Source organism: Callithrix jacchus, chromosome 16 (genome assembly GCF_049354715.1).
Source record: "Callithrix jacchus isolate 240 chromosome 16, calJac240_pri, whole genome shotgun sequence".
Classification (NCBI taxonomy): Eukaryota; Metazoa; Chordata; class Mammalia; order Primates; family Cebidae; genus Callithrix; species Callithrix jacchus.
The window spans coordinates 52037809-52062014 of NC_133517.1; the positions used below are offsets into that span (position 1 = coordinate 52037809).

A 24206-nucleotide genomic window follows, 5' to 3' on the forward strand; every position below is an offset into this window, starting at 1 on the left:
TGAAATGATACAATGATGAGAATTTGCTTTGAGATAATAAGGGGTTGAAGGAGTTAGGGAGGGCTGTGGGTAAAGACAGCTGGAGCCAGAATGTCCGTGCGTTGATTATTATTGAAGCTGGGTGTCAGTACATAGGGCTCATTATGCATTTTCTAGCTGTTATATACAGAAATTTCCCATAATAGCAATCAGCCAGGCAAAGTGGCTTGTGCCTGTAATCCTCACACTTTGGGAGATAAAGGTGGAAAAAATGGCTTGGGGCCAAGCCAAGTGTTCAAGACCAGGGCAACATAGGGAGACCCTGTCTCTATAAAAAAAAAAAAAAATAGCCAGGCATGGGGGTGCACGCCTGTAGTCCCAGCTATTCTGGAGATTGAGGTGAGAGGATCACTTGAGCTCAGGAGTTCGAGGCTACAGTGAGCTACTGCACCACCGCACTCCAGCCTGGGTGACAGAGAAGCTCTGTTGCTACAAAATATTTTATTTAGATTTTAATTTATGTATATATTTGAAGATGGAGTTTCACTCTGTTGTCCAGGGTAGAGTGCAATAACATGATCTTGGCTCATTGCAACAACCATCTCCTGGGTTCAGGTGATTCTCCTGCCTCAGCCTCCTGAGTAGCTGGGATTACAGGAATCTGCCACCACGCCCGGCTAAATTTTGGATTTTTAGTAGAGTGGTCTACTAAACAGTTGAGCAGATACTTGCAAGAAGCACTTGAATGGTGAAGGCATGAAAACAACCCCAGGCAGAGGAAAAAGCAGGCACAAATGCCCAGCAGCAGGATTCCGCCTGTGTGTTCTGCCATCAGCCCAGGGAGCAGCAGAGCTGGCATGAATTAAGCAAAGAGAAGAGGGATCAGCAGGGAATACAGTGTGCTGGACCTCAGAGAAATCAGCAGGAAATACAGTGTGTAGACAAGAAATCTGGGTTTTGTTCTCAAGAATCCTCTGGAGGCAAGAGGTATAATCCTCCATTATTCATCCCAAAGAGAGAGATGACTGGGTCAGGGATCTCCAGCAAATGCTCCCATCCTCACCTCCCTTCTGGCTGGAGCAGTCCAGATGGGGCCTGGAATGGCAGCCTAGCAGTGGTTAACAGAACAGCTGGTGGGCCAGGGTCAAACCCACAGCAGGACACTAAGTGGCCTCCCCAGCCACTGTTTTAGTCAGTTGTCATTGGGTGTGACATTCATCATAACCACCAGGTGGAGAATAACCTTGAATACTCCTACTTGCAAGTCTGTATCCTGCCCAACCCCACCACCGAGACCACCCATATCCAAGCAAACGTGCTTAATTAGACAACAGGAACCAGAAAAGAGATGGATCTCCTCAGTAGCCAGAACCTTGAACAACTTCAGAGAGATGCTATTGTCAATGTGGCTTCAGGGAACTAAAGGCTGGTCCTCTGCTCAGAGGTTTACTGAGTATATGAGTATCAGCCCTGCCCAGTCCTATCTGCTCCTAATGCGAAGAGTTCATTATACACAGGGATTCCATGGTACAGGGATTCCCAAGGGCACCATGCCCTGGGCCTCTGCAGCTGACCACATTCAGCCTTCACATCCCAGGAAGATTCATGTGAGAACAACAGACGTGGGTAGCCTCAGCCTTGAGGGCATATTAGCCCTAGAAAAAAGTTTTGGGCTTTGTTTGGTTTTGGTTTTGGTTTTGTGACAAGGTCTTGCTCTGTTGCCCCAGCTGGAGTACAGTGGCTCAATCACTGCTTACTGCAGTCTTGACCTCCTGGGCTCAGGTGATCCTCCCACCTCAGCCTCCTGAGTAAGTGTGACTACTTATGCACATCACCATGGTGGGCTAACCTAGAAAAAAGTTTGGAGCCAGTTATGCAGGGAGGACTATTTATCATGACTTTACTGTCATCTTGATATTCTTTCTTCTAAGCCTATTGGTAGTATGGGAATATCAATTGATGTCCATTTCCATTTATTCAATTTTTATTTTTCAATTGAATATTGACCACCTATAATTGCATATATTTATGGAGTACAAAGTGATGTTATGATTTATGAATACAACTAAATCTAGCTAGTTAGCATATTCATCACCTCAAATACTTAAAATATTTTGTGCTGAGAACATTTGAAATGTACTTTTAGCAATTTTGAAATGTGCAATACTCTATTATTAAGTACATTCACCATGCTGTGCCCCAACCATTCCTATTAAAGATTTTTTTTCATTTGTATAGGTTTAGGGGCCATACAGTGCATTTTTGTTACATGGATATACTAAGTAGTTGAAATCTGGGCTTTTAGTGTAATCATTACCTGAATAAATTGTACACAGTAGGTGCCCATTCATTCTTCAAACAAGAGTGTTAGCTCAGCTAGTTGTGATGGCTCATGCCTGTAATCCCAGCACTTTGGGAAGCCAAGGTGGGAGGATCGCCTGAGCCCAAGAGTTGAAGACGAGCCTGGGCAACATAGGGAGACCACATCCCTACAAAAAAATAAAAATTAAAATAGCTGGGTGTGGTGACACATGCCTGTAGTCCCAGCTACTCAGGAGGCTGAGGTAGGAGGATCATTTGAGCCTGGGAGGTGGAGGGCTGCAGTAAGCTATGATCATGCCACGGCACTCCAGCCTAAGCAATAGATCAGGACTCTGTCTCAAAAAAAAGGGGGAGGGATCAGCTCCATGAGGGGAGAAATCAGGGTGTGTCATGTTCACTGCAGTATCCCTAGCACATAACAGGTGATCTTTGAATACTTGTCACCTATATGCACAAATATTGCTATCCAGGGTGTACCACACTCTATCCTCAGTAAGATTCAGCAGTGGAAACACTGGGTAAAGTTTGCTTTCATGGAACTAGAGGATAGACAGGATTGCCCGCATTCTCACATCTGTTTGTGAGAAGCCCTGAGACCCACTCTCTGGATTCTGTTCCTCTCTTCCCACCCTTACGGGTCCTCCACCCCTCCAGGAAGATTACCTGGATATACTCCAACCTGGGTTGGGTTTGCATCTCTTGTACTCTTGCACATTAAAGCACCTGTCACACTAAAATGTCATTTATTTTCCTCTCTCTACTCTACCAGACTATAAACTCATCGAGATAGGAACTAGCTTTTTCTTATGTTCCTGTTTCATCTTTGTATTTGTAGCCCAATGCATTATTCACAGATGTTTAATCAGTGAGTAAAGGACTAAGTCGATTAATACATAGTTGCACACAGGAATGGGATCATTCCAGTGAAAGGGATTTAATCAGAATGTGTGGCTCTCATGGTGGGAATTTCAGGAATGGAGAAAGTGAGAATCTCCAGGATCCTCATATCCCGAGAAGGCACCTGCTGCTTTGGCTATGACAGGGTGAGCCCTAAAAATACTGGTTCTCCTTTCTTTTTTTTTTAAGACAGAGTTTTGCTCTTGTTGTCCAGGTTGGAGTGCAATGGCGCCATCTCAGCTCACTGCAACCTTCGCCTCCCAAGTTTAGGCAATTCTCCTGCCTCAGCCTCCCAAGTAGCTGGAATTACAGGCATGTGCCACCACGCCTGGCTAATTTTGTATTTTTAGTAGAGACAGCGTTTCTCCATGTTGATCAGGCTGGTCTCAAACTGCCGACCTCAGGTGATCCCCCCGCCTCGGCCTCCCAAAACGCTGGGATTACAGGCTTGAGCTACTGCACCCAGACTGGTTCTCCTTTCTATTCCTCTCTTTACTCCCTCTTAACTAGGCCTTAAATTGAGCATATGTTTTATGCTTCACCCAAATCTTGAGCTCACAAAATTTTTTCCATGTAGAGATGTCATTTCCTTGTTTACTTTTCTACTCTGGGCTTTATTCTTCCTATACCTGATATGCAGTTTTGAAGAAAGTCACCAAATACTCAGATCTTGCAGGCAAAAAGCATTCGTTATAAAATTATTTGAGACAACATAGGGTTTCCTTATTTAAACTCTCTTCAAATTGTCTAAGTTTTTACAAGTAGAAACTCAAATTCTATTATGTAGAAAACCCTGTTTTCTACATTTACTTAAAACTAGGTGAAATCTACATCTCTAAGTCAGTTAGAAATTTTGTTTTCTCTTGTCCTCTACATTTTGTTTCCACAAGAGAAACATTCACTCACTTTTTTAACCACCTTGTAGGGTCATGCTGGAAACTGAGAGGAATCATCAAGTTTCCACAGCATGATTGCTGTGGAATCATGATGCTCAGGGAAACCTGAGCTGGGCAGCTGGACACTGGTATATAGAGGACACAGAACACCCATTTTACCCAGACAGTGCTCATTTATTTTCCATAGCATTTTAAAACTGGGCCTGGTACCACTATTCATCCTATTTATAGTTTTACATGCAACATAATATTTACTCCAGACTCTAATAGGAATGCTTCTTATAAATGTCAGTGGATTATTTACTATGGAACACTAATTAGTTATATAAATGCTTCCCTTTTCAGGGTGGATAAGGAGGAATCTGTTAATACTTCTTGGATTAACCTCGCATTATTGTCGTTTGAAGTTCTTTTACATTTAAGATAGTTATCACAAGACTGCACAACTTCGCACGTATCATATATCTGTTACTTCAGTGATATGAAGCTTTTTCATTTTAACTCACATGGTGCAATAAAACAGATTATGAATGCCATACACCCTGAGTTAAGAGAAAATCACTGCAACTTGACCATGAAAAAAATTAGCTTTCCATGTTAATGTTCTTGATTAGTGGTTTTAATTCATACTATTTTATAGCAATTAGATCAACTATGCAAAATTGTTATAAATGAAAGAAACATTGAAAAGTCAGTGGTCTCAAAGGAATTATTACAGTGGTTGAAGTCCTGGACTTTCAGGAATTCAGGACAACAGCAACAGTAAATAGCAAATGAGATCCATCTTTGGAGAGTTGTCATACATGGGCATGTTTCAACCCGGGGAGTGGAAGAACATCTTTTCCCCAGTTCTGATCCCAAAGAGATTATCAATATGAAAAAATTGTAATGGAGCTTTAAAAAGATTCATTACTTTTTTAAAAGATTATATTGCATTCCTGACCAAGGAAGTGGCATAAAATTAAATCCTACACATGAACAATACCCTATCACAGATCAGAAATTGTCATAATCAACTTCTGTGATTGTTTAAAAATTACACTGATGACTGTGGAGTTTTCTCTGTACTAGGCTCGGCTCTAAATGCCTCACATGAATTGTCCTTTGATCCTCACATGAACCCTAGGAGGTAAGCACTGTCTTTCTCCCCATTTGAAAGAGGAAGAAGTTCGAGGAAGATTAAATTACTCCCCCAAGGTGACATAATGAATCTGGAATCCAATAAGGGACAGGTTCTGAAACTGTGCTTCAGGGACCCCTGGAGCTACCCAAGACCCTTAAGGTTGTCCTGGAGGTTGAAACTATTTTTGTAATAATGCTAAACTCTGATTTTTCCTTTTTATTCTCATGCTTTCACAAGTGTATTATAGAGTTTTCCAGATGCTGCATGACAATGTAAGAGATTGAGTTGCAATAATACCCCAGTAGCAATGAGCACCTAACACCCAAATCTTGGTTTCTAATACCGTTCTCCAACAGAAGGAACCAGGGCTCTTTGGAGAAATGGCTGATTCTAAAGCCAGAGCAGAAAATATGAACTTGAAGGATCCTCTTGTGCCAAAAAATGAGGAAATGCTTACTTATATCAAAGAAGCAAAGGAGCCAGCTGAAAGAGTCCCAATGGCCAAACCAAACAAGCCACAAAATAAGGTACTGAATTATAATCCAAAGTATAAAATAAATATCCAAGATCCCATACTAACATAAATAAATAAATGGAATATTTTCAAACCATATATTAGATAAAGGGGCTAATGTCCAAAATATACAGGGAATTAATACTACCTTCATAACAAGAAAATAAATAACCCTATTTAAAAATGGGCAAAGAACTTGAATACACATTTCTCAAAAGAAGACATACATAATATAAAAAATGCTCGGCCGGGCGCGGTGGCTCAAGCCTGTAATCCCAGCACTTTGGGAGGCCAAGGCGGGTGGATCACGAGGTCAAGATATCGAGACCATCCTGGTCAACATGGTGAAACCCCATCTCTACTAAAGATACAAAAAATTAGCTGGGCATGGTGGCGCGTGCCTGTAATCCCAGCTACTCAGGAGGCTGAGGCAGGAGAATTGCCTGAACCCAGGAGGCGGAGGTTGCGGTGAGCCGAGATTGCGCCATTGCACTCCAGCCTGGGTAACAAGAGCGAAACTCCATCTCAAAAAAAAAAAATGCTCAAGATTTCTAATCATCAGATAAATGCAAATTAAAACTGCAGTGAGATATAACTCACACCTGTGAAAATGGCTATTATCAAAAGATTGAAAGATTAAGTGTTGCAGAGGCTGTGGAGAAAAGGGATGCCTTATATACTGCTGGTGGGAATATCAACTAGTATAGCAATTTTGGAAAACAGTATGGATGTTCCACAAAAAAATAAAAGTAGAACCACTATATATATGATTTAGCAATTCCACTGTGGGGTACATACTCAAAGGAACTGAAGTCAGTGTGCCAAAGAGATATCTGTATGCCCACGTTCACTGCAGCATTATTCACCAGCGCCAAGAAGTGGAAACAAACTCAGTATCAATCAACAGATGAAATTTTTAATGTGATATCTACATACCATGAATATTATTCAGCCTTAAAATACACAGAAAATTTTGTCATTTGACAACCTGAATGAACCTAGAGGATATTACACTGAGTAAAATAAGCCCAGTATAAAGAGACAAATAGTGTATGGTCTCACTTATATATGGAATCTACAAAAGTTAAACTCATGAAAGTAGAGCATAGAATGATGGTTACCAGAGTCTGGTGAGTGCAGGGGTGTACAGAGAAAGGGGAGACATTGATCAATGGGAACAAAGTTACAGTTAGATAGGAGGAATCAGTTCTGTTCTGTTGCACAGCAAGATGATTATAGTTAATAAGAGTGCATTGCATATTTCTAAATAGCTAAAAGAGGATTTTAAATGTTATCACAACAAAGAAATGATAAATAGTTCAGGTGGCTATGCTAATTACCCAGATTTAATCATTTCATACCATTATTATTTGTCAACTTAAAATAAAACAAAAAAATAAAATAAATGGGAAAAAAAAGTCAGGCCTCCCAGTCAAAAGAATTCCAAATAACTTATGTAGCTACTCTCTACTACCTAGGTGCAAGCTACACTTCATTACTGTTTCCAAAGAGTCCAGTATGGGAAGATGGGAAGAGGGTAACAAATACTGCTTTGGTGTAGGGATCACAGTCAACATCCACAGCAATAACTCACGTTGATGGTGTGTACACTTGATACGACGTGAGGAAAATGGTACCTCACCTCTGTGGTCTTCCTCCTTAAAACACACAAAAATGGTTTAGCTGTAAGAAAAACACCAAATTCAAATAGAAGAGGATCCTACAAAATGCCTGACCAGAACTCCTCAAAACTGTCATCAAACACAAGGAAACTGAGAAACTATCACAGCCAGGAGGAGCCTAAGGAAACAGGGCAACTAAGTGTTCTGTGGTATCCCAGATGTGATCCTGGGAATTTTTTTTTAAGAACACTTGGTAAAAACTAAGGAAATCTGAATAAAGTATAGGCTTTGGTTAATGTTAATGTAGCAATATTCATACATTAATGATAATAAATGCACCAAACCAATATAAAATGTTAATAACAGGGGAACTTGGATACAGATTTATGGGAATTCTCTGTGTTGTCTCCTCAACTTTTCTGTAATTCTAAGACTGTTCTAAAAAAAATATTTTTTAAAGAGTGCCTTGTGATCCCCTAGCTCTGTCTTCCCCTTCAGAGGCAGGCCCTCATGTACCTAAGGGTCGGGACCTCCTTGGACTATGTGCCCTGAAGAGCTCGCTTACCTCATCCTGGTCCCAGCCCTATTCTGCAGGAAGTCTGAGGATGGTGGATGAGGATCTAGTATGTCTGTAAGATGAAGGAGGGCCACCTGACCTGCATAGGTGTAAAATAAATAATAAACATATTAAGTCACAGAGACTTCAGAATTTTAGAGTTGTTATTGTTGCCCACCCTATTCTAATACAATAATCTACCTTAGGGGTCAGCAAACTGTGCCCTGTAGGCCAGATTCAGTATACAGATTGTTTTTATATACAAACAATTGGTTTGTTCCTTTTTAATGGACTAAAGGAGGAAAAAGAGGAAGAGGAAGAAGAGGGATGTCCAGGGAAGAGGAAGGAATTGGGAGAAGGAAAGGGAAGTAAAGGAGGAGGAGGATGGAGAGGAGGAGGAAGAGAAACAGAGACCATAGCTGTCTTCAAAACCTAAAATATTTACTATCTAGCCCTTTATAGAAAAAAATCTGCCAACTCCTCATCTACATCCAATAGATCATCTCTTTAAACAAAGGTTGTATTTATGCAAATAAACTCTTCAAAGAAGTTTCAGTTATAACATAGACCCTACCATGAGAGCTCCCAACTCCACGATGAAATGGCTTATTTCATTTCTAAAATTTGTTCAGAAAGTAGAGGCTTCCAGTGATAACAAATTCATATCAGTTATACCTCTATAGAAGATATGCCTTAACAAATGACACATGATTAAGCATCCAAAACCACATCTGTTCCTTAAACCACATGTACCTAATTCTATTTTTGTAGCAGTAAAAGGTATTTAATTTCCCTTGTTATATAGAAATGGGCCCTCTAAAAACTGATAAACCATACTAATTTCAAAAGATAAAATTTCAGGCTGGCTGTGGTGGCTCACACCTGTAATGCTAGCATTTTAGAGGCCAAAGTAGGAGAATCTCATGAGGCCAGAAGTTTGATTGGTCTGGGCAACCCCCATCAAGGAAGAAGAAGGAGAAGCAGGAGGAGGAGGAAGAGTAGGAAGAGGAGGAGAAGGAGAAGGAGGAGAAGGAGGAGGAGGAGGACAAGAAGAGGAGGAGAAGGAGGAGAAAATTAGCCAGGCATGGTGGCACACATCTATAGTCCCAGCTACTCGGGAGGCTGAGGTAGTAGGATGGCTTTAGCCAAGGAGTTCAAGGCTGCAGTGAGCTATGATCATGCCACTGCACTCCGGTCTGGGAGACAGAGAAGTACCTCATCTTAAATAAAAACTTTTAAAAGATAAAATTTTAACTCTATAAGCCCAAGAAAGAAGGCATTTTATAGGTGATTGTGGCCAGCTAACTGCCTTTAGTTAAGCATTCCTTCAAAAGAAAGATGTAAGAGAGATTCAACAATTTAAACATGTTTTCATTTTTCTTCACCATGGGATAGTTTTTTCTGTGATATGAACTCTTTACAAGTTTGGAGTCAAACCAAGCAAGGAAGAAATTCAATCAATGAGGAAAATAAAATATGTTGCATTATGAATCTGAGGGAATCAGAGATTTTTAGTGCCTATGTCTTGATTCAGCAAATTATTGATTACAAAAATTACTGGCTAAAGGCTTACAATGCATCTTACACTATGCTAAGTAGAAAAATATGCACTTGAGTTAAAAGATATTTATACAAAGTAAAAACCAAAGCTCAATGAGTTTACACATGGAACTATTTGTGTCCCTCTCTGTGTGTGTACGCATGCACCCACACACAGTCAGGAACAAACAGCCTATGTTTCAAAGCTGTATTTGTTAATGATTTGGGGGAGGTTTAGAGCACACTTACTCATGAAAAAATAATATTAAAGTTCTGGGAAAATGCTCAGCTGGCTCACAAAAGATAAATGTGGTGGTGGTAGAATCCCAGGCACTGTGATAGAAATTTTGAACTAATCAATGGCACGATTTCCTTTAAGATACAGCTCTGGCTGTGCTGAGCCATGAGCACTGCTCACCATTATAGTTAGTTGTCTGTGCTTCTGATTATATCGGCCAGAGAGCATCTTCTTGTCCTGAACCCCACTCAAAGCTGGCAGCTATTCTATTGATAAGTTAGGCTGAGGAGGTGAGGATGGCAGATGGCTAAGACCTGAGAAGAACTGGCTTCACACAGCAAGGGAGTTACAGGAACAAAAGTAAGTCCTCTTCCCCCAAGTCTTAGGAAACAGCCAAAGGCTGAATTAATGTATTTGGACCTATCATTTTCTTTCTTTAGATTTTCTAGTACCATTAAAAGAATCCACCTTACCCACTACTCTTCATTTCTTATACCTTCATACTACTCTGTGTTAGCAGTAAAGTGGTTCCTGAAACCTTGCCTTCAATGAGTGCTTCATTACAAGTGACCATAGGTGGTCACTGAATTAGTGTTCACCACTTCATGCCATGGTTGCCAGAATCCCATAACCAATACTAATGCAAGTTTCACAGACTGCCCCCTCCCAATTTTAGTTTTTCCCATCTCTAAGGATCTGTTGTCTGCATTGCATTCCCCATTATTAATTTCAGTATCAAAGTTCTTGATTTCAAACAAGAAAAACAACACACACACATACCTCTAAATAATTAAAGATGAAAATAAATATATTGGAAGATATGGAATGCCTGGAAGTCTGGAGTAAATTGGTAAGTGTGCTAGAACCAAACTAGTTTCTGGACTGAGTGCTGCAGCCACAGTCTTTAAAACATTTCTCAATAGTAGTCCCTGTATCTTTATTTCTCTCCATCTGGATTCAAAATCCTTGGCAGGGCCAAGCACAGTAGCTCAGGCCTGTAATCCCGACACTTCGGGAGGCCAAGGCCGGCAGATTGCCTGAGCTCGGGAGTTTGAGACCAGACTGGGCAACGGGGCAAAACCTCACCTCTACTAGAAATATAAAAAATTAGCAGGGTGTGGTGGTGTGTACCTTTAATCTTATCTACTCAGGAGGCTAAAGCATTAAAATCGCTTAAACTCGGGAGGCAGAGGTTGCAGTGAGCTGAGACAGCACCACTGTACTCCAGCCTGGGTGACATAGTGTAACTCTGTCTCAAAACAAAACAAAATAGAAATCCTTGGAAGGAGCATTAAATTGGCTGAGCATGGTCACATGCTGGTATCTTTATTGCTGGAGATAATGAAAGAATGAATTCCTATAGATCATACGAAGTGAAAGAAAGCCCTGCCTAGCTCAAATTTGCAACCTCTGCCGGCTCCCCAAGAATAGAAAGGAGGCCTGGGCATTGGGTACTCAAAAAAATTTAAACATCTACCAAAGTTTTAGCCCCATTCTACTGCAATTATATGGATATTGTCCCTCTTTCTCGCTAAGCTCTGAACTACTCAAGCCAGACACCTGCTTTGCTTTGTATTCTCCATATCACATGGCACACTGCCTGCCTCAGAGTAGGTAATCAAGAAAAATGTTAAGTTGTTGTTTGCTTTGCTTTGTTTTTAATACAAGAGCTCATCGAGCTCTTAAGAACCATAGACCAGAGGGTTAAACTAAGTGACTAAACAAATTATATATATATATATATTTGTTTATATATATATATTTGTTTATATATATGTCTTGTTTTATATATATGTAAACAAGATCAAGAATAGTTAAGCCACCCTGGACCCCAGCAGCAGGGTCATCCTGAATTCACAAGGGATGAAAGGCCAGGTGGCTAAGACTAGCATGCACTCTGACCTGAGTTGCACAAAGGAAAGGGATCCAGGAAGAGGTACCCAGAAACTGCTGACCAAGAAAACCTGTGAATAAGTTGGGATCAAAATCTAGAATCTATAAATTAAAGCATTAAAAAAAATCCTATCTTTTAAAATAAAAACGCCCACTAAAATATTGCATTTTCTCAAATGCACTCAAAGGAGTCTAAGCTAGTATAAGCTGGGAGACAAGATGAAGCTGAGTTTTTCGGTGGAGATCCCAGGATGGGACAGATTGAGAGGCCAAATGGGGTTTGGAGAAGCCCAGGGAAAGAAACTAGGACATCTCTTTCTCCTTGATCACTCACTAAAGGAGGAAGAAGGAAAATAAGAGCCAGAGATGAAGGTAAAGAAAGTGAAGTTCCTGTGTGTGTGTGTGTGTGTGTGTCTGTGTGTGCGTGTGTGTGTGTATTGGGGGTGCTGGGGAGGGGGTGGAGGTGAACTGGAAGGACAGATGCCAGGACAGCCATCTCCAGGAGAAAGACAGCAGCACTCAGTGAAGGCTCTGTTCCATAGTGCACTGAGGGAAATAGACCAAATATGTACAGCAGAGTGAAAGACCACCCATAACTGGGATTCAACAACTGAAAGACAAACATCTGCAAATTCCCCTCACAGTTAAACGTTTACAGTCCCTTTTAAATATGTAGGAATTGGACTTAGTAATAATTAGAACACTTCCTCTGTCCCACCTCCTCTCAGTTCTCAATGCTCCCATGAAGTAGATAATAATAGTATAATTATTGCAGAGAGTGATTTGAGATATGAGAAGGTGTCCTACGCTGTGACATCGTAAGTGTGACTGGCAGTCACTTACATTGACCCTTGGGCCTCCAAGTTCAGATCTCAGGCTGCTGTGGCTGCTTCCTGGTTTGTTGATTAAGATACATAAATGATAGCTTTTTTTGTTTTTTAGATTTTATGATTCCTTTGTTAAGTACCAGTCATTTTAAATTCAAAGAACCTTTCTAATTTCAGTGTTTAATTGGGTGCCTTGGACATTCTTGCCAGGTATGTCATATCTTCTGGTGCAGGCATCTATTAATATTCATTCATGGATCTTTTTCTGGCCTCAAGCAAGTAAATGCTCCAGGTTTAATCTGCAATATGGAGAAATAGGTGTCTGCTCAACTTGGCACTAAAATATTTTCAGTATTTTATGTCTTAGACTTTTATGCAGAGAAGACAATTTAGAATTTTTCCAGTGATCCACTATTTCTTATCCTTTATGTTTCCTCATCATTCCATTTATTCCTAGAAAAGAACCCCTAAATAAGCTGATGATTAGAGCTATCAGGGTATGAGTTAGCATCAAAGAAATTTTGACCTGCAGTATGATGTGTCATTCATTGAGTTCTTCAAAAAGCTTAGAAATGTCTGAGAATTGTGGCATATTTTGAAGAGGAGTGGCTTAAATCAATGTGCATGGTGTCTCTTAGTGTGTGTTCATTTAATCCTCTGAACTACCAATATTTTGTAGCTAGGCTTTTCTTCATGATTATGTTATATGCTCAATGTTGTTTTATATAACTGACATTTCCCATGACTATTTCAATCTGAAACATCTCTCCCAAAGAGATTACAAATGTCTAAAGGGCAGAGACATGACTGAAACTTACTTTGTTTCTCTATAGTATCTAGTCTGATGCCTTGCCTCAAGTACTTGCTCAATAAATATCTGATCATTGACCGAACCAGCATAACCTGGAAATGGTGAAGATGGTAAACAATCTGAAAGAATCACAAGAGAAGCTTTGAGCCCAGCACACATCCAGAGGCTTCCTGCACATCAGTCACAGTAGAGGGTGACCCTACCTTCCCACTTGAAGAGAATGACTTGGGTGTCACTGTTTAGGACTTGGTCTACCGTCTCTTCTACTTTCATCCGAGAGAGCTGATCATCCATAATACTGAAATAAAAGTTAAAAAGAAATTATTTAGGCACATAGTGAGGGTAAGGAAGTCCTCAGTAAGGTTTTCCTTTTAATAAAAAGCAACCCCAAAAATCATTTTTTTAATATATTTCATTGCACTTTAGGTTCTGATGTACACATGCAAAACGTGCAGGATTGTTGCATAGGTACATACATGTCAATGTGGTTTGTTGCCTCCATCCCCCCATCACCTATATCTGGCATTTCTCCCCATGTTATCCCTCCCCAACCTCCCTACCTCTGACTGTCTCTCCCTTATTCCCCCACAACAGACCCCAGTGTGTGATGATCCCCTCCTGTCCATGTGTTGTCATTATTCAACACTTGCCTATGAGTGAGAACATGCAGTGTTTGATTTTCTGTTCTTGTGTCAGTTTGCTGAGAATGATGGTTTCCAGATTCATCCATGTCCCTACAAAGGACATGAACTCATTGTTTTTTATGGCTGCACAGTATTCCATGGTGTATATTTGCCACATTTTCCTTGTCCAGTCTATCATGGATGGGCATTTGGATTGGTCCCAGGTCTTTGCTATTGTAAACAGTGCCACAATGAACATACGTGTGCATGTGTCTTTATAGCAGAATGATTTATAATCCTTTGGATATATACCCAGTAATGGGATTGCTGGGTCAAATGGAATTTCTATTTCTAGGTCCTTGAGAAATTGTCACACTGTAAAATCATTTCTTTTCTAACAAAAAGCAGCCTGTAAAATTGAGCTGCAAACATAGCTAAGCAAGCTTTCCAAAGCTTGCACGGGGGAACGTACACCAGCAGCTGCACCAATTGGAAAGGGCTACCTGATGGCTAGGCATGTTCAAAATGGAGGTTCCATATTCCCTTTTCTTTGTCAACCACGTGTACAGTAAGGAGCAGACAACATGGAGATGACCAAGTAGAAAATTCATTTGCATAATAAAAGATTAGGGTGAAGTGGCCAGCTTCTCCCCACATTATGTAAATATCACACCTGGTCCAACCAATCTTTGGGCCCTATGTAAATCAGACACCACCTCCTCAAGCTCATCTATAACCCTTCAACACTCCCCTTCATGCACAGACCCAGAAAACCCATTGGGGTGCACCTCTCTTCTGCAGGAGAGAGAGCTATTCTCTTTACTGTTTCTTCCGCCCATTAAACCTCTGCTCTTAACCTCATTCCACATATGCCCGTGTCCTTGATTTCCTTGACATGAGACAACGAACCTTGGGTATTATCCCAGATGAATGACGGTGCTTCAATACTCCATGTGCCACTGTACCCACTTGTCCTGTCTCTTTGGTCCCATTCCTGGACTAACAGGGTGGCAAAGTCACATAAAAGAAATGCTCCAAACACAGTAGTCATGTATGCAAAATCCATTACCATCAGAAAGAATGTGCTGAATCAAAAGTGGTGCTCACCTGAGAGGCCAGACTGACTCAAGTCATTGAGGCTCTTTTCTGAATTTGATCTCGGACAAGTAAAACCTGAGGGAGCCCCGTTCTTTCAAGGATGTCCTAAGAGCTATCAAGTCTGGTCCCACATTTGACCTGATTTGTGAAAGATCTGAACAATAAATTAGTTTGAAGACCAAGCCTACATTTAATTCCATCAAAGGGTTGAGCCAATGAACTCAACTTCATCAAATATTCCCAATTAAACCCAGCAGAATTAATTGACTTAAATAAAACATATATTGAGAAGCAACACTGGGAAAGACATGAATGAGGTTGATACAAAGATGACGGCAACAGGTACAGACATATTCGGCATACTGTCTACTGGAAGAGATAAAACCCTGGCTGGGCAAGATGGCTCACACCTGTAATCCCATCACTTTGGGAGGCTGAGGCAGATAGATAATGAGGTCAGGAATTCAAGGCCAGCCTGGCCAAGATGGTGAAACGCTGTCTCTACCAAAAATATGAAAATTAGCCGGGCATGCTAGCAGGCACCTATAATCCCAGATGCTCAGGAGGCTGAGGCAGAGAATTAATTGAACCCAGGAGGCGGAGGTTGCAGTGAGCCAAGATCGTGCCACTGGAGCAGCCTGGGCAAGTGAGCGAGATTCCGTCTCCAAAAAAAGAAGAGATAAAACTCATTCTTTATACATTTGAAAACAATGTAAAATGTGGTAAGTGCCATAGCAGAGGTGCCTGAGGGAAGTGCTGCAAGAATTTAGAAGTGAGCCAGGCACGGTGGCTCACGCCTGTAATTCCTGCACTTTGGGAGACCACGGCAGGTGGATCACCTCAGGTTAGGAGTTCGAGACCAGCCTAGCCTACATGGTGAAAGCCCATCTCTACTAAAAATACAAAAATTAGCTGGGTGTGGTGGTAGGCACCTGTAATCCCAGCTACTTGGGAGGCTGAAGCAGGATAATCACTTGAACCCAGAAAGCAGAGGTTGCAGTGAGCCAAGATCGTACCATTGCACTCCAGCCTGGGTGACAAGAGTGAAACTTTGTCTCAAAAAAAAAGAGAAAGAAAAAAAGAATTTAGAAATAGAATTTTCTTCTACCTTGCAACAATCAGGTAATGCTTCGAGCCAACATAGCATTGATAATAGTCGGGCTGGGGCCAGAGCTATCATGTGTGAAGGGGAATAGCGGAATCAAAAGGGAACTTATGGGACTTTAAATTCTTAAAGGGACCTTAGGGGACCTTATTCTTCAACAAGGAGTTTGGATCTCCCTCAGTGGACAGAAGGAGCTACTTTAGATTTAGAAGCAGAGGAGAGTTAAACAACATTTATAGCAGTCCCTTGATTTGGACTTAGCTCCAGCAGTAGGCCAACAGACCAAACCAAAATGGAGTCACTCATGGAAAAGTTCCAAGTTATTTATCTGACCTTCTGAGAAATCAAGAGGGCAAGATACAGCCAAATCCCCACACAGGCCAGCTTTAGCTGGCAGGATAAAGAAGTCCCCTCTGCTGTAACCCTTACGGGGGAGGAACCTAAGTAACTGATCCACTTTGTGTTTCCTGTTCCTGCTTTCTTTGGTCTTTTCCTGCCTAAAAAGCCAAACTCCTCCGCTCAGCTCCTCACGGCACCTTTCCTAAATGTTTAAAGGAGATGCCACCCTCATTCATGAATCAGAAATAAAAGTCAATTTGATCATTTAACAAAATTTGTTGCGATTTTGCCTTTTGACAAGAGTGTCATGAACTTTTCCTGAGGATGGAGATTCAGGTCTCAATGTGGAACACAATACATTGCAAGGGCAGAAAGTGGAGCTGAGATAGAGCAAAAGGAAGCTGTGGGAGCTGTAAGAGGTAGAAGACAACAGGGAAGAGGACATAGATGCCTCTGACGCTCAGAGCAGGGTGGCTGGAGTCCTGGACTTTAAGGCTGACTACAAGTGGAGAAACAAACCAGAAGAGAGAGGGGCAGATACTCCACTCAGGCAACCAGAGAAATAGTGACTCCGAAGGAACATTATGAATGGCATCAGCGTGGGCTTCTCTAAGGTATTTCTAAGAATCACATTAGCCAGGGAGGGGTATAGAAAAAAAGTACTTTTTAAATAAAATATCTTTCTTAATCCAAATTTGATCTCCCAACTAAACTTCTAATTTGCTATTTTACCATTACATTTTTGTAATGCCAAATTAGACACTTCAGATTTGAAGTTCATCTTTAAACCTGGGGTTTTCTTCCTTCTCCCATCTTCTTAGCACATACGAATGGAAAAATCCAAAGTTTTTCTTTTTTTTTTTTTCAGAATCATTCAAAACCAGTACTTCATATTTCATTTACTTTTGTTTAAACTTTATTTTTAAAAATCTGTTTTTCTCAGTATAGCTGAAAAAACTGTAAACATGAAGAAAGTTTTTGTCTTATGTCTAAGTGTTACCATCCTGCCTCTCAGAATTTTAAGCTACTTTTTTTTTGTTTTTGCTTTTCTGAAATGATGTCTCCCTCTGTCACTCAGGCTGGAATGTGGTGGCGCAATCTCAGCCCACTCCAATCTCCACCTCCCAGATTCAAGCAATTATCTTGCTTCAGCTTCCTGAGTAGCTAGGACTACAGGCATGCTCCACCATGCCAGATAATTTTTGTATTTTTTTTTTAGTAGAGATGGGGTTTTGCCATGTTGGCTCTGCTAGTCTTGAACTCCTGCCATTCCTTTCCTCTGGGTATAGGGAGGGCAACTCTCACCTGAGGATCTTATGGCCAGTTTCAGGGGAAGATCAGAACATTTTTCCTAGGTTTTATGACCTGCTTCAGGACAGAAGGGCAGGAGAAGATCAGAGAGACTTTGCTGCTTTTTATGTTTTCTCAAATTCCTCCAGCTTAAAATATGTGCTGAAATAAGCCTCAACAGCATCCTCAGACCTCCTCCCTAAACCCAAACCTGGCTGTGGTGAGCAAAGTTTCAAACTGACTATAAGTCAGAGCTTTAAACTGAATTAGGCTGCCCTGACTTTAAATAACTAGAAATGACTAGGAAGTTATCAAATCTGCCCAGGATGCTTTTACAATTCTGCTATCAGGGAGAAGTAGAGATCCAACATAGCACAGGCAGGGGCAGTAACTGGAAAAAAGGAAAACTGTTACCCACCAAGTTCACACTGATCAATAAACAAGTTATATTTGTGATACTTTTCTCTTAAACACAGAACAAAACTAACACCCTTCTTCAAATCTCCCTTCCAGGTTTAAAGTTGATGTTCCATACCGAGATTATAAGAAATTCTAGTAACATGTCACGGAATTCCATTTCACTTTGTGAATTAAAATTATTCAAACCTAAACCTGTTGGAACATAAAATGTTCTGAGCCTTGAGAGGAGTGTGGCTATGCAGCCTGAGTCACGTGGCATGCAGTTACAAATTCTACTTTTTTTTCCCCAGTAAATACTTAGGAAGACCATGCAGCAACAGAGATAAGACTCCCTGAGATCACTGCCCCACCTCACAGAGGAATAATCTTCCTTGGAATGTAGCAACTGGTAACCAATCAAATCGCTATGGTATACACAGTGATCTTGCACAGAAAATTGGTTTGGGTGGGGTTTTTTTTTTGGATTTCAGTAGGTTTTTGGAGAACAGGTTGTGTTTGGTTACATGAATAAGTTCTTCAATGGTGATTTTGGAGATTTTGGTGCACCCATAATCCAAGCAGTGTCCACTGTTGTATGGAAAATGTCATCATCCTGCTGGAACTTCTCTGTCTCTGCTGATGTAAGCAAAACCTTAACTCCTCCACTTTAGAACACTGACCTCATTTGTCTAGAGTTGGTGTGTCCTGGGTGGCTATCTTCAAGCTTTGCATTTGAATAAACTTTATACTTAATTATATTTTCTGAATCTCACATTTAAAATTGGCAAATTTTTCTTTACAAGTCCAAAATTGGTTTGGTAAACTTTTATAGCCCCAAGTTACCCCAGGAGGGCATTTGCCTCTGCCCTCATCTCTTCTCTGTACCTCTAAGTTGAAGCTGGGGTGGTGTTGGAATGCAAGCTGTGAATATGGAGGATGTGTAAGCAGGGCAATTCTAACACAAATTATTTTTATTCCTTCTTCCTCCCACTGCAACCACTGCTTCTGCCTCTGCCTTTAAAAAGGCACTTGGAACATCTAGTCAGCAATGAACAAATCTCTGTTTATGGAAACACTGTCTTACAGCAAATATGATCTACTTTACCAATTTAAGGCACACATCAAATCACATCTCATTTATTGCTCTGATTAATTCCTCAAAGCTGCATCTGTCTTTATCACCAGGTACTCTATGATCACCCTCTTGAGAACACTTTCTTCTTTCAGTATCCAAGAACCCCAGAAACTTACTTGATCCAAAGGAAATGAGTCCAGATGGAAAGTGAGAAATGTAGTCGCCACTAACACCAAGCTTCATCCCTACCACACGGTGTCACTGTTGAACACTGGTCCTGCACAGTCTAGCAACCATGGTGTTTTACTGCTCTGCCAGTTCTTTATATAACCCTGGAGGCCAGCTCTCTTGCTTCAGTCTCACACTAAGGTACCATTCTCCAGAGCCAGAATCAAGCCAGTAGGCTTCTAACCTTAGCATGTGCTGGGCCCCAGCCTTCTCCCAAAACCCTTTGGACTTTGTGACAAGTCCAGGGTACCTAATCCCCCATACTCTGAGAGCAGAGTTGCTTTATTAAGCCAAACAGAAGATTCTATTATGCCTTCTAAAAATACCTTACATTATGCACATGAGGGAGTGTCACGCAAATGAATTTTCTGAACAAAGATCTACTCCAAAATTGTTTGTTGTATACACCCACACAGTGAATTACAGAGAATTCCTCTTGCTAAAAAGAATTTTCTTGGGAACCCCGTTAAACATTTCAACCCTTAATTGATGAATTTGGAAGGATGCTGATTTTTAAGTCTAAAATGTCAACCATATTCTTCCTTGAGGAAACAAAATGGTAATTTGGTGCCATGTTATTTAATCATAACCTGATATAGCGAATGCCCTCAGGATCCACTTTTTTGTGACAGGAAATCATTTTCCTTAGTTTACAGCTGGGCTTGTCCAGTGAGAAGCACCTGTAAGAGATGAGAAGGGGACCCCTCCTCCAGTCTGGTGGCCCTCTCAGTACAGCCACCTTCCCCAGGTTCCAGAGGCAACGGCTTCCTGCTTTTGCCACCTCCACAGACTGCTCTATCCCTTGCTGGTTTTCCTAATCCTACCCGTGCCTTGAGAAGAGCCCTTTCTCTAGACAATCTTCACATTTCAAAGTTTTTATGTGCCATCTATTTCCTGCTGGAACCACAACTGACACATCAGGAATAAGATTAGCCTGGTGTCATGGCAGGTGCCTATAATCTCAGCTACTCAGGAGGCTGAGGCAGAAGAATCACTTGAACTCGGAAGGCGGAGGTTGCAGTGAGCCAAGATCACGCTATTGTACTCCAGCCTGGGTGACAAGAGCAAAACCATCTCAAAAAAGTTTTTTTAATAAATAAAAAACAATAATCTCTATTATTTAAACAAACCATGCTTCTGTTTACTGCAACTATGCATACAAAATGCTCTCCCATGGCCAGATCCAACAGGACTCTCAACCATAGATATATCCCTCAGCCAGAATTTAAAAGCGGTCCCTCTTTTAAAACTGAGGTTGCCCCTTTTGAAACTTCAAGAGAATTCTTTCTATGGCAACACCTGGAAGCTCTGGGCCAACTGCAAATTAGTTTTCAGTCAGTTGGTCTTTCAGTATATTGGTCATTTGGTGAAATGGCTTTGGGAAATTGATTTTAGGCAATTGGCCTGCTTTAATACACAAATACCACTCCTCCTCCCACCCCCCACCCATACACTCATTCCCTTGTTGTTTTGATTTTGAACTTATGTCTCTCTCACTACTTTGTAGGATCCTTTAAGAGCAGAAACCATGTGCTATTCATCTTTGTATTTTCCCCCACTCCTCTCCAAGGGCCAGATACAGTGCTTTATACTAATAGCTACTCAGTAAATGTTTGTGAAAGAGAGTGAACAAAGTACACAGTAAAAGGCCGGAGCAGACAGGCACCAGAAGAGACAGACAGACTTCCACACACCGAGAGGGCCTCTGCCCCAGTATCAAACAGTCACTGAGAGAGAAAGGAAAGAGGGAGTGAAGAACATGGACAGAAGGAAGTTTTCAGAAGAGAAAGAGGGAAAAGAAAGTTAAGGAAAGGGAAAGAGGAAAATATCCTTTTATAAATCTACCATAAGTAAAAACATATATATATAATCAATGACATGGGCAAACAAACAGCTGGAAGGATTTTGTCACTATGACATTTTGATTGTCTTTAATAAAGCCTTTTCAAAAATTGTGGCCAGGCCTGGTGGCTCACACCTGTAATCCCAGCACTCTGGGAAGCCAAGGAAGGAAGACTGCTTGAGCCCAGGAGTTTGAGTCCAGCCTGGGAAACATAGTGAGATCCCATCACTACAAAACATAAAGAAGTTAGCTGGGCCCTGTGGCATGCACCTGTAGTGCCTGCTACTGGGGAAGCTGAAGTGGGAGGATCGCTTGAGCCTGGGAGGTCGAGGCTGCAGTGAGTTGTGTGATGGCACCACTGCACTCCAGCCTGGGCAACAGAGTGAGACTCTGTCTCAAAATAATAATAATAATAATAATAATAATAATAATTACATAATGCCCAACACATATCTTCCTTAACAGCATTTTCAAATTTTGCTTCTCAAACCCTGCAGACTGTTTTAACTGCCCTACCCCTACCAAAAAAAATATCTCTTGAAATTTAAAACTCAATCCAGAAGGCTGACCAGGATCCAAACATGAATATGGTGGATCTGTCTCTAATTTCTAAAATAGGACCGGAGAAATTACTTTCCCAGCAGTATTTTTAGCGGCATGAGGGAAGGAGCTCCCTGTGCTGTTTCTTGGCAGCCTTGCAGTCTGTCACTCCTCAGCTTGTCCCCTGAATCCTCCCAGCCCAGCTTCGGCACCAGTCAGCATCTTCAGTCCTGCCTGGGAGCCACTCAAATGGTCTGCAGAGCTTACCAATGTTCTTTTGTCTGAGGTGAGGACATTTAAGACACCAAAAGATCAACCCCTGACAACCATGTTGAGAAAAACAAACAAAATTCCAAATAACAAAACAGTTAATCCGAGGGAAAGCCCAATTTAAAAAGAAGCTAATTCACTTTTGTGTAGAGAAGGTGCTCTATGTATTAATCAGTCCCTTGGAAAAGCGAATATATTCCTCTCTTTCTGTGGATAAGGAAAAGGGAGGTTTAGAAAGGTGACAAAACTTGCCCAGTGTTCATCTGCTAGTTAACAGTAAAAGAGTACTTCATTAAGAGCCAACATTTGGATAGTGCTGTACTGTTTATCATGCCCTTTGCTCCCTGACCCTCACAATGAACCACAAAGATAGACTGGATAGGTATTAATTATCAATCCCATTCCACAGAACGGAGAACTGAGATTCAAAGGGAAATAAAGTAAATTCTCTAAGTTTGCACAAATGGAAAGCAGCAGCACCAAGGCTCAAACCCATGATTTCTGATTTGGCAGAACCAGTGCAGCCTGCTGTCCATCGCATCTCACTTCTTAGTTAAGAGGGGCAGAGTGCTTGGTATTTCTCTGCATTATGTGGCAAAGAAGTAAACTGCCCAAGCCAGGATGTTAGAGTAGTAAAACAGTGCATGACATTTCTATATCTAGATAATCCCTAGATATCTGTATGGCTCACTCTGGAAGAAAAGAGGGTGGTGGGTGTGCATAACTGACAACACCTGGCATTGGGTTTATAGAAACCCCTTCCTTGCAAACTAAGACTCAGGAAAGGAGGGTGAGCATATGTCCCATTTCTCTGGGACAACTGTGATCTAGGCTATTGTCCTGGTATAATGAGGCATAGTGCCCTCTTTCACTTCCAAAAGCATTCCGGCTTGCACAATCATCATTTACTCACCTTCCATACAGGAATTTGTATTTCACAATTTGCTAAAGCAAAATGCTTCTCCTACCTTCTTTTACCCTCCAAAACATAACTGCAACACCAATTTTGATCAAGCAGGTGCATTACAACATACCAATGTCAGGAATCCACAAAGGCAGAGGCCAGACTGACCCAACTCATGGGGAGTTCACACTTTCTCAAGATTTTCAAGTTAGTGAACAAAATAGTAAATCATGTTTTCTTCCCCAGGTGCACCATAATTGAGGCTCCCTAGAAACTTTCCCAAAGCAAGTGTCATTACTGAGAGACCGCAAGAAACTATCTTACTGCTGGAGTTCTTTGTTGCTATAATAATGAGACTAGATCTGGGGCAAAAGATGCATCTTCACTTTTTCAAAATCACACATACTCAAGGTATAATCCAAGATGGTATCTTAAATTTTTACATACTAAAATAAATAAATAAATAAAAGTGACCTTGTCCCTAGCATTACCACTATAAGAAGAATTCGCTAACCAAAGGTGTTGAATTACTTTCAGACATGGTAGCTTGTCCTTGGATGTTTTAAAATCAGCTCATGAGCTTATAGTTTCCTAAGCAGCCTTTCTGTCTTCTAATTGCCTTTAAAAGGACAAACGATAAAAGCTGGAAGTCTGTCCAAGCCCCTGGGCTTCACCACAGGGCAACACACCACATACTTTCCTGCATCAGCATATCAGGTTGCATGTGAGCAAGAGAGCCCTGCCTGCCTTGAGTTCTTTAAGGATCCATTACTGTGTTTTCCAGGCACCTATGGGACTTCTCCCTCCAATTCCTCACTTACTGGCTTCAAAGACAACTCTCAATGTCATCAAGATTAAACCAGCTCTTAGGGAGGCAACATAATGCCATAATTAAGAGCAAAGCATCAGAGCCCAACACTGGCATCCAAATCCCAGTTCTGCCACTTACAAGCCATGTTACTTGGGTAGAGAAATTTACCTCATCTGTTAAATGGGGATCACAGTGGTGCATAACTCACAGAGTTTGTGTAGGAACTTAAGAATATAAGGAAAACCACATAGTGCAAAGCCTAGCACACAGTATGTGTTCAAAAAATATCTGTTATCTCTTCTTAAAAATTGAACGTGACTTAACATTTTAGTTTACTTGAAATCATCATGGTAAGGGAAAGGGTAGTTTTCATAGAAAAAAGGCAGAATCAGGAACCAGAAAACCTAAATTCAAGTTCTGTTTTTCCAACTTACTGGCTTTTATGGCTTTGGATTAATTTCTTT

General features: G+C 41.1%; 1 long non-coding RNA gene across 2 annotated transcripts in view; it reads right to left on the reverse strand.

Moving 5' to 3' along the window:
• Positions 1–6359: 6359 nt before the first annotated feature.
• The window catches only part of LOC144579731 (uncharacterized), a 109283-nt gene continuing 91436 nt past the window's right edge, over positions 6360–24206 (reverse strand). For both annotated transcript variants that reach the window (XR_013527941.1, XR_013527942.1), the window contains 3 exons: positions 13421–13515; positions 7919–8009; positions 6360–7389 (listed from right to left, as the gene is read on the reverse strand). This is a non-coding gene — a long non-coding RNA (uncharacterized LOC144579731). The remainder of the gene's footprint in view (positions 7390–7918; positions 8010–13420; positions 13516–24206) is intronic.